Source organism: Protopterus annectens, chromosome 3.part1 (genome assembly GCF_019279795.1).
Source record: "Protopterus annectens isolate FY-2018-M chromosome 3.part1, PAN1.0, whole genome shotgun sequence".
Taxonomy (NCBI): domain Eukaryota; kingdom Metazoa; phylum Chordata; order Ceratodontiformes; family Protopteridae; genus Protopterus; species Protopterus annectens.
Window position 1 is genome coordinate 1471114018 of NC_056732.1, and position 13307 is coordinate 1471127324.

The following is a 13307-nucleotide window of genomic DNA, read 5'->3' on the forward strand; positions in this document are numbered from 1 at the left end:
CCCAGGGCTGATCCCTGTGGAACACGACCCCTATTTTGACTATATGTGCTCTATTAGTGAGCCATTTAGAAACCCACCTATCAATATAAGGGTTGATACCTAGCTGGGTGAGTTTGTCAATGATGCATGAGTGGGGGATAGTGTCAAAAGCCTTGGCTAAGTCTAGGTAGGTTGCACACACAGATTTCCCCTCGTCCAGGGCCTTGGTGACTGTCTTGAAGGAGTCCACCAGGTTTAACAGGCATGCTCTCTCTTTGACAAATTCAAACTGAGTAGGGTCAAGTGTTTGGAGATTACCTACATCTTTGTTGATAAGGTCCATAATGATCCTCTCAATGACCTTGCAGATAAGGCTAGTCAGGCTAATAGGTCTATAGCTCCCAGCGTAAGTTGAAGCACCACCTTTGTGCAAGGGAATACTGATGGCTGTTTTCCATTCAGCTGGGATGAAGCCAGTGCTTAGACTATGATTGAAAAGAGTTCCCAATGGTGTTGCTAATTCATGTTGGATCCCATGTAGGACACAGCATGGAATGTTATCAGGTCCCGTGGATGCTGAGTTTTTGGCCTTAGAGAGGGTGTTTATAACCTGCTGTTTTGAGACACAAAGTAGGGGACAGGTGGTAGGGATGTCATGGGGTACATGTGGCAGAGACATGGGAGTAAAGTTTTCACTGAACCTGCCAACCAACAGGTCAGCTATGTCCACAGGCTCAGTATATGTGGTATCATTAACTACCAGTTTGGCACAAATATGGGCCTTTCCTTTTAGGTTGTGGATGTAACTGAAGAATGTCTTATGATTGTTCTTAGTTGAGGAAGCTGATTTGGATTCGTAGATTGCTTTGGAGAACTTCACAAAAAGTCTTATTTGCTTATTTAAGCTGAATAGGGAGTGTTTCCAGTTTGGGACTTGCTCCCTCTTACTATTAGACAGCAATTTATTCCTCTTATTGTAAAGCCTGTTAATGGCAGTTGTCCATCAGACAGGTTTGCTCTTCCTTGAGGAACTTCTTTTGGTCCTATCAGCTATGGCCATGTCAATGTAGTTATACAGGTGTTTGTATAAAGCATTGAGGTAGAACTCTGCATAGTTGCCAGTTCCATCTGAGTGGAGAGGTGCAGTCAAGCTGTTTATACCATCTTGTAAGAGGTTATAATCTGCTCTGGAGAAGTTTTTTTAAACTTATTTGCTGCTAGTGGTGGTGGGGGGGGGTCAGGTATGATAGTTAATTCGAATGAGACTGGTTTGTGGTCAGATCTCACCAAGGAAGATCTCAAAGTGTGGGTGCTACAGTGGTCCCCCATACTGGTAAGAACCAGATCCAGGATGTTGGCACCCCTTGTGGGGGTGTCAAACAGCTGGTCCAGGGCACTGGAGTCAACAAAGTCAAGAAACCTTTGAGCAAGTGACTTTGAGCACAAGTAATTTACCCAGTCGATTGATGGGTAGTTAAAGTCCCCAAAACCATGGTGTTAATATGTATCTTGATAGACTCAAGTAGATCTAAATAGGCAGAGTGGGTGTCCTGATCCATGGTGGGGATCCCGTAGCTGGCAATGACTTGAATAGGTGTCCTACCAACGGTTAACTGTACCTGAAGTATCTCCAGAAATCATACTGTTTAATCAATCTGGAGGTGTATTTATCTTTAATGAATACGGATACACCGCCTCCTTTAGCTTTCATGCCTTCAGTTTGTGGTCTGAATGTGTAGAAGGAAGTGTAACCCAGTATTGCTGAGATGCTGTCCACAGCCTTGAACCAGGTCTCTGTGACTGCGCAAATGTCTGCGTCTTCCAAGGTGAGGACTGTTTCCAGTGAGTGCAGTTTTGTGTTAAGACTCCTAGCATTTAGCAGCACAACCTTGAGGTTGTTTTTACACTGGGAATTTTTTTCCTTGAGACAGTGCCTAAAAAGTCACTATGGGTTGGTAAGAGCCTTAGCCGATAGCCAAAATCCTAGGGGTGACAGATGAAGACTATTTCTGGCAAAGCATCGAGGTCTGTCGATCATGTCATCCAAGGCTGACAGATACTGGATCCCCTTAGCATGACACCAGAAACTAAGCCAGTTATTGAAGTCAATCTTTTTTTTGTTTGTCCTGAGGCATCATCCTAGGTGAAGATAAAATACTGTTTAAGGCTAGTGACATACTTGATTGAGACACATAGTCCGAGAGCTCAGTCAAAGCTGATATAAGTATTTGTTTTGCACTTGCTCTAACCGTTTCAGTGATATTTAATAATTCTGTGCTGCATTTATTTATTTGGTTGAAGTTAGAGCAAGTTTAAAAAAATGTACAACATCAATGAATTTGCGTTTGCCAGGTATTCAGTGAACATGGGAACTGTCTCATATTTGCTTTTCCAGATAATTAGAATATCATCCAAAAATCTGTAATACAAGGCAACCTTATCAAAATGTGGTGAAACAAAGACGTTTTTCTTTTCCCATGTTGCTAGTACCAAAGTAGCATAAGTCGGTGTGGACGTAGCACCCATTGCCATACCTGAAGTCTGATGAAACAACTCACCTTGGAAAAATATAAAGTTATTGTACAGCACAAACTCCATGAATTCCATTATTAAATTAATTTTAGAATTCTCTAGTTGCTTGTCACTGAACAACAATTCATTGAAAAGTCTAAATCAATTTGTTGAGGTATAACCGAAAATAGATTAATAACATCAATCGCTATGAGATAAACATCTGGGCTCAGTTTTACATTGTTTAACAAATTCAAAAGATGCCATGAATCACATAAAATGTATGGAATAGTGAATAAAATGTTTTTACAATGGAAATCAATGAATGCTGCAGGGGTTCTGTTTCTGATCCTTTTGCAGCAACAATGGGTTGTAGGGGTGGGTTCTGATTATTTTTGTGAATTTTTGGGGATTCCAGATATAGAAGGTATATAAGGTTTCTTAACCTTCAAAAATTCAAATTCATCCACAGTTAGAATGTCTTGACATAAAGCATCAAGCAGAAAAAAACAATCAGCATTCGAAACACTGATTTCATTCTTAGAAACCATTTCGTACATATAATCATCATTTAAACTTTTATTAGATTGAGTGATTATTGTGTCACTGTGTTATTTAAGCCAGGAAGTTTGTGAATTGTCTTATCACTCTGATGAAGCCCTGATGATAGAGAGCAAAAGCGCTCAATGTTCATTAATAAATTTATACAATTTTAACAGTTCATCTCCTCGTTTTTTAGAAAACCGATACAAGCATTTTGTTTGATTTGTGTGCAGCTTTGCTGCTACAGTCATTTAATGTTAAAAGCTTGTCTCAGCAGCACCTGTAATAAAACTGAAGTGCACAGTTTCTGGTGACTTGAGGAGTATCTGTTTGATGTATAGTGCCATTTTAGTTGTAATTTGTATGAAGAGTACACCTTCATGTTATCTAGCTGTCTTGGGTATGCAGAAATGATCCTTGGGTGTTCTGCTCAGAATACACCAGAATGCAAACCACTAATAAACTGTACAGTGAAAGCCTCCTTGTGAGTGGGCAAAAGGGTGAATTCTAATTACTCTAATGGTGCTAGACTATGATAAAAAGCTACTCCTATCTTTGAGCAACGATGTTTAAGTGCTACTCCGATCACTGAGCAGCTATGTCCAAGTGCTACTCCTGCCAGTGAGTAACAATATCTAAATGCTACTCCTATCACTGAGTAACAAAATCTGTGTTACTCCTATCACTGAGTAACAATGCCTAAGTGCTAGTCCTATCACTGAGTAACATTGTCTGTTAGTCCTATCACTGAGTAACAATGTTTAAGTGTTACTCCTATCACCGAGTAACAATTCCCAAGTACTACTACTATCACTGATTAATAATGTCTAAATGTTACTCCCATAACTGAGTAACAATGCCTGGTTGTTAATTTAAAACAGCAGTGGATAGTCTAAAGGTGACATAGATATATTTCAAATCCATTACAATAAAGTGACATTTAGAGTGTGCTACAAGCCATGGCTTGCTTTAACTCTGCTCATTTTCAGAAGAAATATAATGCTTATGGCATAGCCCAGCAAAGTTTACTATATTGTATTTGGTATGTTATTTTGTACATTGAATTTTCTATTATCTTGCAGTTTGACAGAAATTACCTGGTTATTATCAGCCTGCAGAATAAAACAACCTAAACTGAGATGCTTTCTGTTTTAATTAATTTTTGTTACTTGGCCTTTCATTTATCCCACTGCAGAAATATAGCAATCACCTTCACCACATAAGGGGTGTTTACTGTGAAGGCAGATAAGGTGACATAATTTACACAGAAGCAATAGCAGTGTTTTCATTGTCTCCAGTCCAGTATGTCAATTTTGTCTCCATTCAAGTCAGTTATCTCGTAGTTTAATTAGCCAGACATGTCTCCTTCATTTTGGCTAGAAGTAAATAGTTTCTCAGTGTATTTTTCAGACAGCTACCTACATTGTTTGTTAAATGTGTCTCCACCAAACCATTTGTCGAATTTTCTAGGTAAATCACAGACAGTTTCTTGTTCAATGTCCTAGGAAAGATCCCAGTCACCTAACAGTACAATCACATCAGTAGATGTTCCATTCAATCAGTACCTCATTCTATCAGTACTATGTACAAACAAACAGTATCACACATTAGGATGGCACTCTTAATTTTTCAGTAACCCCCATGCTGTTTAGTTTTGTATTAGTGCCTCCAAAAGCCAACAGAACAAAGTACCAGTAACATCTCCTGCGAGTTTCTAGTCTAGTGAGCTGGTACTGTCTTTAACCAGCTGGCTGTCCAGTGTTCTGTTACTGGTCAGCTATATGTCCAACCTATTCTCAGCACCTGTACTGATCCAGTGTGCTGGTTACTGTTCCACTGGGTTTCTCCATCTGCTCATTGGTACAAGACACTACCAGTACCTCTGATAATTTATTAGGCCCATGTTTTAAATACATCAGAAATGTGCCTCAGAGTATTGAGGTGCTGACATTGCATCCAGCTGTATTAACTAACATTAAAGTGCATCACAGGGATTCTGAAAAGCTTTGTCCATGACTGCAGCCAAGTGGACACTGTTTACCATGTTGTTGTGATGAGCTCTGGGGCTCATTAAGAATACATGTGGCCAGGCCAGTTTGTGCAGTGAGCAGCTCCTCATCATGGGGGGAGATCATGTTAGACCATCACTTAGACTAAAATATGGGAGGTGTTATACATGCATAAACTGCTAGTTTTGTCATTTAACAACTGTAGGCACAGCTGAATACTAATGTATTGAATCATTGTTGTGACTCAAAGCAAAGCATATGCAGACAATGCCTTTTGGGCCAAAGTAAAGCTATGACTGGTAATGGTTGTGTGCAGAGGTGGTAGTAGGGCAAATAGTGTGCAGGTGGCGTTCAGCGTACCTTAAAGCAATGGTAGACTTTGGTAAACTGGCTGGATGGTGGGCTTCATGGCAGGGAAGAGACTGCAAAGGGAGCTGGTAAACATAGGAGGGATGCAGAACACAGTGGGGAGGGGGATATAACATATCCCATATATGTCCTTACATACAACACTGCAATATTCCTTATGAATGGGATTCCCTGCCATGAAGCCCACCATCCAGCCAGTTTACCAAAGTCTATCATTGCTTTAAGGTACGCTGAACGCCACCTGCACACTATTTGCATAGGGTAGGGCATAAAGGTGATGTTCAGGCATGCCATCTTCAGAACTTCTTTGCCACCAGTCTGAATGCTGTTTTAACCATTGGTCTGGTACCTCTGTCTGCTTTTTTTTTACCGTTTTTCTGTTTGTTGGCATTCCTGTCCTTACTCCTGTTTGCAGGAGTCCTCACCATTGCAGATAAGTAACCAGTTTTGTTTTTGGTTACTTTTTCTGTTTGTTTTGTGCTGTTTGGGGTTAATGTCATCCCGGAAGGGTAAATACCAGTGTGGAAGACTAATTCCCCATAAAGACCACCATGATGTGTCTTTTTTGCCTAGGTGCTGCTCACAACCATATGTCTTGTTCAATTTGGCAGGCATTTGTCCTCAAAATTCTTCGTAGTAGGCTTTCTTTGCTTTCCTTGTATTTTGAGAACAAACGTCTTAATCTTCTTGCTAAAGATACTATGAATGGAGCTTCCTACGCCAAGGGTCAGCCATCAGGGAAGAAGAAGGTGCATAAGGTAAGACCAGAATCTTCTGCACTCCAGCCTCTGCCAAGAGTTTCTCCCGAGGTTATTCTGAACCCAGAGGCTCACCCAGTTGTTTTGCCAGATTCTTCTACCACGTCTGGGTTGGAGGCCGGTGAGGAACTGGTGGGCAGCATGTCTGATGAGGCTTTGCAGGTGTCCATTTTGGGCATTCAGAGGGAACCACAGTTGACTGTTTCCAAGGGGTCTAGAGAGGTTCCGTAGTTTCTCTTTAGGGAAGAGGTTCCTACTGCAATTGTGGAATGCTGTCCTGAGTCTGAGCCTTCTCAGATTTCTAGGATGGATGTCCCCTTAAAAAAGAAACAGAAAACTAATCATGTTTCTTCTGCTCCTAGGGATCCACAGAGTGAGTGGCAGGCCTTTACTCAGGGATTATTTAATACTTTACTGTCGTTGAGGCCTCCTCAAGGGGTTTTGGTTCCTGCTCCTCCTTGGTACTCTTCTTCCCCTAAAAGGCCCAGAGAATTGAATTCTTCTGAGGTGGATTCTGATGATGACTCCTTTGCTTATTCTACCCAGATTCCTTCAGACTCTAGATAATCCTTCTGAGGAAATTTCCTTTGGGGACACAATCTCTAGGATGATAGAATTTTTTAAGTGGGATTGTATCCAGGTTTAAGAGGTACTATGTGTTACTGCAGATGGAATCTCCTAAACCTGCCGCCATTCCTCCTGTTTTGCCTGCTTTATTGGATGTTTTTTCCAATGCCTCTAAAGCACCAGATTCTCTGCCCCCTGCTCCCAAGAAGTCTGATAGGTTTTATAGGGTACCTGAGGATTATTCCTTTTTGTTTAAATGTCCTACTGCTAACCCCTCTGTAGTGTCTGTAGCCTCTGATAAGCTGCCTCAATCGCTTCCTTCGTTCAAATCACTGCCTTCTGACAAGGACAGTAGAACCATGGACAGGCTTGGTAAGAAGGTTTATACTTCTAATCCAAATGTTAAGGAATGGAGAAAAACCAAGCAGCGTAAATATTCAACAGTTTATTCCACAAACGATCCAAGTAGAAGGTTAGACCACATACAGCAAAGGGAAAACCACAGCATGAACGCTATTCCTACAACTGCGTTTTCGTTTATGTCACAAAACTTCATCAGATGTCCTCTGTTAAACTAATTCATCCTCTATTTATACACCAGTTAATTAATCAATTAAAAACATTTCCCTCCAAATTCATACCATGATATTTTAAATGTTCCAAATTTCTAACAATTTTTATTATTAAACATTTCATAAAACCATTTTTGTAAAAATTAAATAAATTAAATGAATTCTTTAATATTATTGTGATTGCCATTTGATTAAAATACATGAAAATTGAAAATTAAAAATTAAAGACAGTGTAAAGTTTCTACTGTTTAAAAATGAGCTAATGAACGTAACTTATACTAGTATGCCATATAGTGGCCATTTATCATTATTGCACTTGAAAATAAAATATACTGAGGAATGTAAACATGTTAATACAAATCTTAGTAAAATAAATTCATTTCTACTATTTATAAAATATGTTGTATAGCTAAAAAGCGCCTAAAAGTTGAAAGTTGTTTAAAAGTATGCATTACTTAAAATCTTATGTATAAATAATATATTGCATTAGACACAAATTGACTAAATACATTCAGGTATATATTACAATTTAGCTGCCCTTAACTTTAAAATGGGTAATATACTTGTATATTCATTCAGACCCGGTGGATTATAGGCCTCTAGTGTGATTTTCCACCAGAGCTCCCTATATTCTATCTTTTCCTCCCAAGGTCCACCTCTTATATCTTTTTCAGTATGTTCAATAACTGTGAATACAAAACTAGCTTCTGGGCATTCCTTAGTATGTCTATAAAGGGCATTAGTCTCCTTACAATTTTTAATATTGTTGAGATGTTCATAAATTCTCCTTTTGAGTTTCCTTTCTGTTTTCCCTATATAGAAAGAATAACAGATTTTACAAACAGCCAAGTATATTAAACCCATAGAATCACAATTGTAATAATACTCTTCATTTGTTATTATTCTATTCCTACTCATAATGTTTGTACTATTACCATTTAGTATGTATGGGCATTGTGCACATCTGCCACATTTATATGTACCTTTTTTCCTTTTATCCTTCGAGTTATTGAATTTTTTTGCACTTTGAACTTTAGGTTCGTTTTTACTGTCTTTAAAATCGAATTTATGAAATAGCCAATCATTTAGTTCTTGTAAATTATTAACAGTACCTTTCCCATTAGCAACCCGGTGCGGTCTCTTATCTCGCATTGTAAAAGGAATATTATAAAAGGCCAGTTTGTGAGAGGTAGCAGGATGACCAGTAATGAAGAAGATTTTACGAGGGAATGTGATCTACTAGAGAGTATGTTTAGAGATCGAGGTTATCCAGAAAAATTTATTAAAGAAATTAGACAAGAAGTTGAAAAGGGCAGAAGAACTAGATTCACACCTATAGTGAGGGGATCGGAAATAGAAAGTACTTTTAATACAAGCAAGACTAAAGACAAAGAACAAGAAAATTACCATTTAGCCCTCACCTTGGAATATAATGGTATTAATAATAATATAAAACAAATCTTCTATAGAGAATGGAATAGGTTTATTAATTTAACTGATATAGAGAAAGCAGAAAGCATTCCGGCAAAAGTGGTATACAAAAATGCACAAAGCCTAAGAAACATCTTGGAAAACAAAAAATTCAATAACTCGAAGGATAAAAGGAAAAAAGGTACATATAAATGTGGCAGATGTGCACAATGCCCATACATACTAAATGGTAATAGTACAAACATTATGAGTAGGAATAGAATAATAACAAATGAAGAGTATTATTACAATTGTGATTCTATGGGTTTAATATACTTGGCTGTTTGTAAAATCTGTTATTCTTTCTATATAGGGAAAACAGAAAGGAAACTCAAAAGGAGAATTTATGAACATCTCAACGATATTAAAAATTGTAAGGAGACTAATGCCCTTTATAGACATACTAAGGAATGCCCAGAAGCTAGTTTTGTATTCACAGTTATTGAACATACTGAAAAAGATATAAGAGGTGGACCTTGGGAGGAAAAGATAGAATATAGGGAGCTCTGGTGGCAAATCACACTAGAGGCCTATAATCCACCGGGTCTGAATGAATATACAAGTATATTACCCATTTTAAAGTTAAGGGCAGCTAAATTGTAATATATACCTGAATGTATTTAGTTAATTTGTGTCTAATGCAATATATTATTTATACATAAGATTTTAAGTAATGCATACTTTTAAACAACTTTCAACTTTTAGGCGCTTTTTAGCTATACAACATATTTTATAAATAGTAGAAATGAATTTATTTTACTAAGATTTGTATTAACATGTTTACATTCCTCAGTATAGTTTATTTTCAAGTGCAATAATGCTAAATGGCCACTAGATGGCATACTAGTATAAGTTACGTTCATTAGCTCATTTTTAAACAGTAGAAACTTTACACCGTCTTTAATTTTTAATTTTCAATTTTCATGTATTTTAATCAAATGGCAATCACAATAATATTAAAGAATTCATTTAATTTATTTAATTTTTACAAAAATGGTTTTATGAAATGTTTAATAATAAAAATTGTTAGAAATTTGGAACATTTAAAATATCATGGTATGAATTTGGAGGGAAATGTTTTTAATTGATTAATTAACTGGTGTATAAATAGAGGATGAATTAGTTTAACAGAGGACATCTGATGAAGTTTTGTGACATAAACGAAAACGCAGTTGTAGGAATAGCGTTCATGCTGTGGTTTTCCCTTTGCTGTATGTGGTCTAACCTTCTACTTGGATCGTTTGTGGAATAAACTGTTGAATATTTACGCTGCTTGGTTTTTCTCCATTCCTTAACATTTGGATTATCAGTTTTTTTCACCTCGCTTTTTGTGTTCAAGGTTTATACTTCTGCTACACTAGCTTTTAGGGCTCTTAATTATCAGACCCATATCTCTATGTGGTTCTACCTGACATAGTCGAAACCACACAACACCGACAACCACATCACCGACACCACATATTCGACAGTCCATAAACACGAAACCACACATAACCGACAACGAAATAACCGACGGTACACAAACACGAAACCCCATACACTGCACACACCACAATAACAATTAAAAACAAAACACATCCCCATTCCACAAACCACACACACAACACAAGCACACCAAAACCCTTACAAGCCCACACTAAACCTTACCCTAACCCTAAGGTCCGTCACTATCGCACACTTACCTACCCGCTCCCTAACCCTAACTCACTTAACCCGCCTATCGCCCCTAACCCTAACTCACTTAACCCACCCCTATCGCCTCCCTAACCCTAACTCACTTAACCCACCCCTATCGCCTCCCTAACCCTAACTCACTTAACCCACCCCTATCGCTCCCTAACCCTAACTCACTTAACCCACCCCTATCCCCACAGACCGCCAATCTCCACACTTACCTGCCTCGCACCCTAACGTCCGTCACTACCGCATACTCACACAGCCTTTCCCCATGTCGGCATCCTCGGCGTTGGTGTTGTCATCCGTCGTGTCGGTCTTCTGCATTGTCGATGTTCTGCCACTGCGATTCAAGGCCGGTCTTCTTCGTTTTCGATCTTCTGGAGCTCCGAATTCCGCTGTCGGTCTTCTGCGCTGTCGACGAAGTCAGGTAGAACCCTCTATGTATATATTGGCTCTTCTTTCTCAGGCTTGTCAGCTTCTTTCTAATATTTCAGACTCTGAAAGTAAATCTTCTGCTCTTTCCTTGTTAGGGACATCCTCTCAGGTAGTTCGTCATTCTATCAAATGTAGTTATAGCACAGCAGATGCCTCTTTTAGGGCTGCTGCTTTTGGTTCAGTTATAAGGAGATATTCTTGGCTTAGGCTTCAACCTTTACCAGATGATATTAAGGCTAAGTTGATGGATGCTCCTCTGGATAATAATCTTTTGCTTGGTGAAGCAGCTGCTGGTTTATTTAAGTCTCTTCAGGACAAAGGTAAGGCTTTAAAGGAGCTTAAGCATGTCTTTGTTTATCTTTTGTCTAAATTTCAGCAAAACTACCCTTCTAAGCCAGCCTTTGTTCGTAGGCAATCTCACCCTCCTAAAAGTAAAAAGGGTAGTAAATGGACTCCTCCTGCCAAGGACACTCAGACTGCAGGTATTCTTAAGCCTTCCTTTCCTGACAAACCAGCTGCTGTCTGACTATCCACCTGTTCCCGGCCACATTCCTCTTTCTCTTCGCCTTTCTCTTTCCCTTCCTGTTTGGCTCCGAATCATCCAGGATTCTTGAGTTCTGTTAATCATTCTGCAAGGGTACTTCATGGTCTGGATTTCCTGCCCTCCTTTTATGGGTATTCCTCAGCCTCCTTGGGAATGACTTCCTTTTTTCCCAGAAGTTCTTTGAGACTTCTTGTCTCTGGGTACTATTCAAGAGGTGCCTGTGTCCCAAAGGGGGAAAGGGTTTTATTCAAGAATGTTTCTAGTGCCCAGAAAAGAAGGTACTTGGAGACCTATTCTAGATCTCTCCCATCTAAACACTTTTCATAGGTTCATAGGTTCATAGGTTCATACTAGGCTATCTGCCCTAGGGCATTTATAAGCCTAGCCAGAATGTGTTTGGCTTTCGCCACCCATTTTAAATTTATTTTGCTATGCCCTTTTTTGAGGTTAGTATACTGTGCCTCTTTCTAACAGTGACACAGAAGTGATAGCCGGGGTAAACCTACGATCTCCCATCCACTCATCAAGATTCCTCTTGAAGAGAGTCAATGAGGGACTCTGCTTAACCTGGACTGATATTTTATTCCAGAGTGAAGGGAGCCTCTGGGTTATGAATCTGTCCCTCCAGCATGTTCTATTTATTTCAGTGTTGAGGTTCAAGTCTCTCGAGCGTGTAGCTCGATGGGATTTTGATTTTCTGAGGTGCAGCATGTCCATTAATTCCGGGTTGGACATGGCTTTATACGTCAGGCACAGATCACCTCTGAACAGGCGGTATGCCACTAAGTAGAGCTGGAGTTTCTTTAACCGGGCAGCATATGGCATCTGTTTGAGCCCTTTAATCCTCTTGGTGAGGTACTTTTGGGGTCTTTCCAGTTGCTGCAGGTGTCTGGTAAGGTACATCCCAAAAGGGCATTGTACTCAATTATGGGCCTGATGAGGGATGAGTAAAGAGGCACGATGACCCCTGATCTAGATGTGAATCCCTTCATGATTAGGTGGGCTATATAAAATGTTTTTCTAACCACTTTGGCCACGTGGTTGTCAAATGAGAGATTGCTATCAACTTGGGTCCCCAGGTCCCTAATTACTTCTTCTGTACTTAATGGATTACCACCTATGTGGTAATTTGTGGGCACTTTGTTTTTGCCAAAGGGGATGACTATACACTTTTTGGCATTTAGCTTGAGGCCATGGCTCTGGCATCAGTTGTCTGTTTCTATGAGGCCCTTTGGAGGATGCTTGTGTCGGCTGGAGAGTCGATTATGGCACCCAGTTTGCAGTAATCTGTGAACTTGGTCAGCCACAGTCCTTCCGTGTTGGCCTGTACCTCCGAGAAATATATACAGAACAAGAGAGGTCCCAGGACTGAGCCTTGTGGGGCACCACTTGTAACTGGTTTGGAGTCTGACATGGCTCCAGCAATTCTAACCATGTGGGTTCTGTCCTTGAGCCAGTTTGCAACCCATCTAGTGACATAGGGGTTTATATTTAAGCTGGTGAGCTTATCTATAATGCCCGAGTGGGGTATTGTATCAAGGCTTTTAGCGAGGTCCAGGTAGGCTGTGTGGAACACCTTCCCTCGTCAATGGCCTTGGTGACTGTTTCAAAGAAATCAACCAGGTTTAAGAGGCAGGATCTGCCCTTAACAAAGCTGAACTGGGTAGGATCCAGTGTTTGTAGGTCCCCAATATCTTTATTTATGAGGTCCATGATGATCCTTTCCATAGCTTTGCAGACCAAGCTAGTCAGGCTTATGGGGTGATAGTTTCCAGGATCCGTTGAGGCACCACCTTTATGGAGAGGGACCACTGTTGCTGTACGCCACTCTTTGGGCACATATCCTGTAGTAAGGCTGAGATTGAACAGTAGT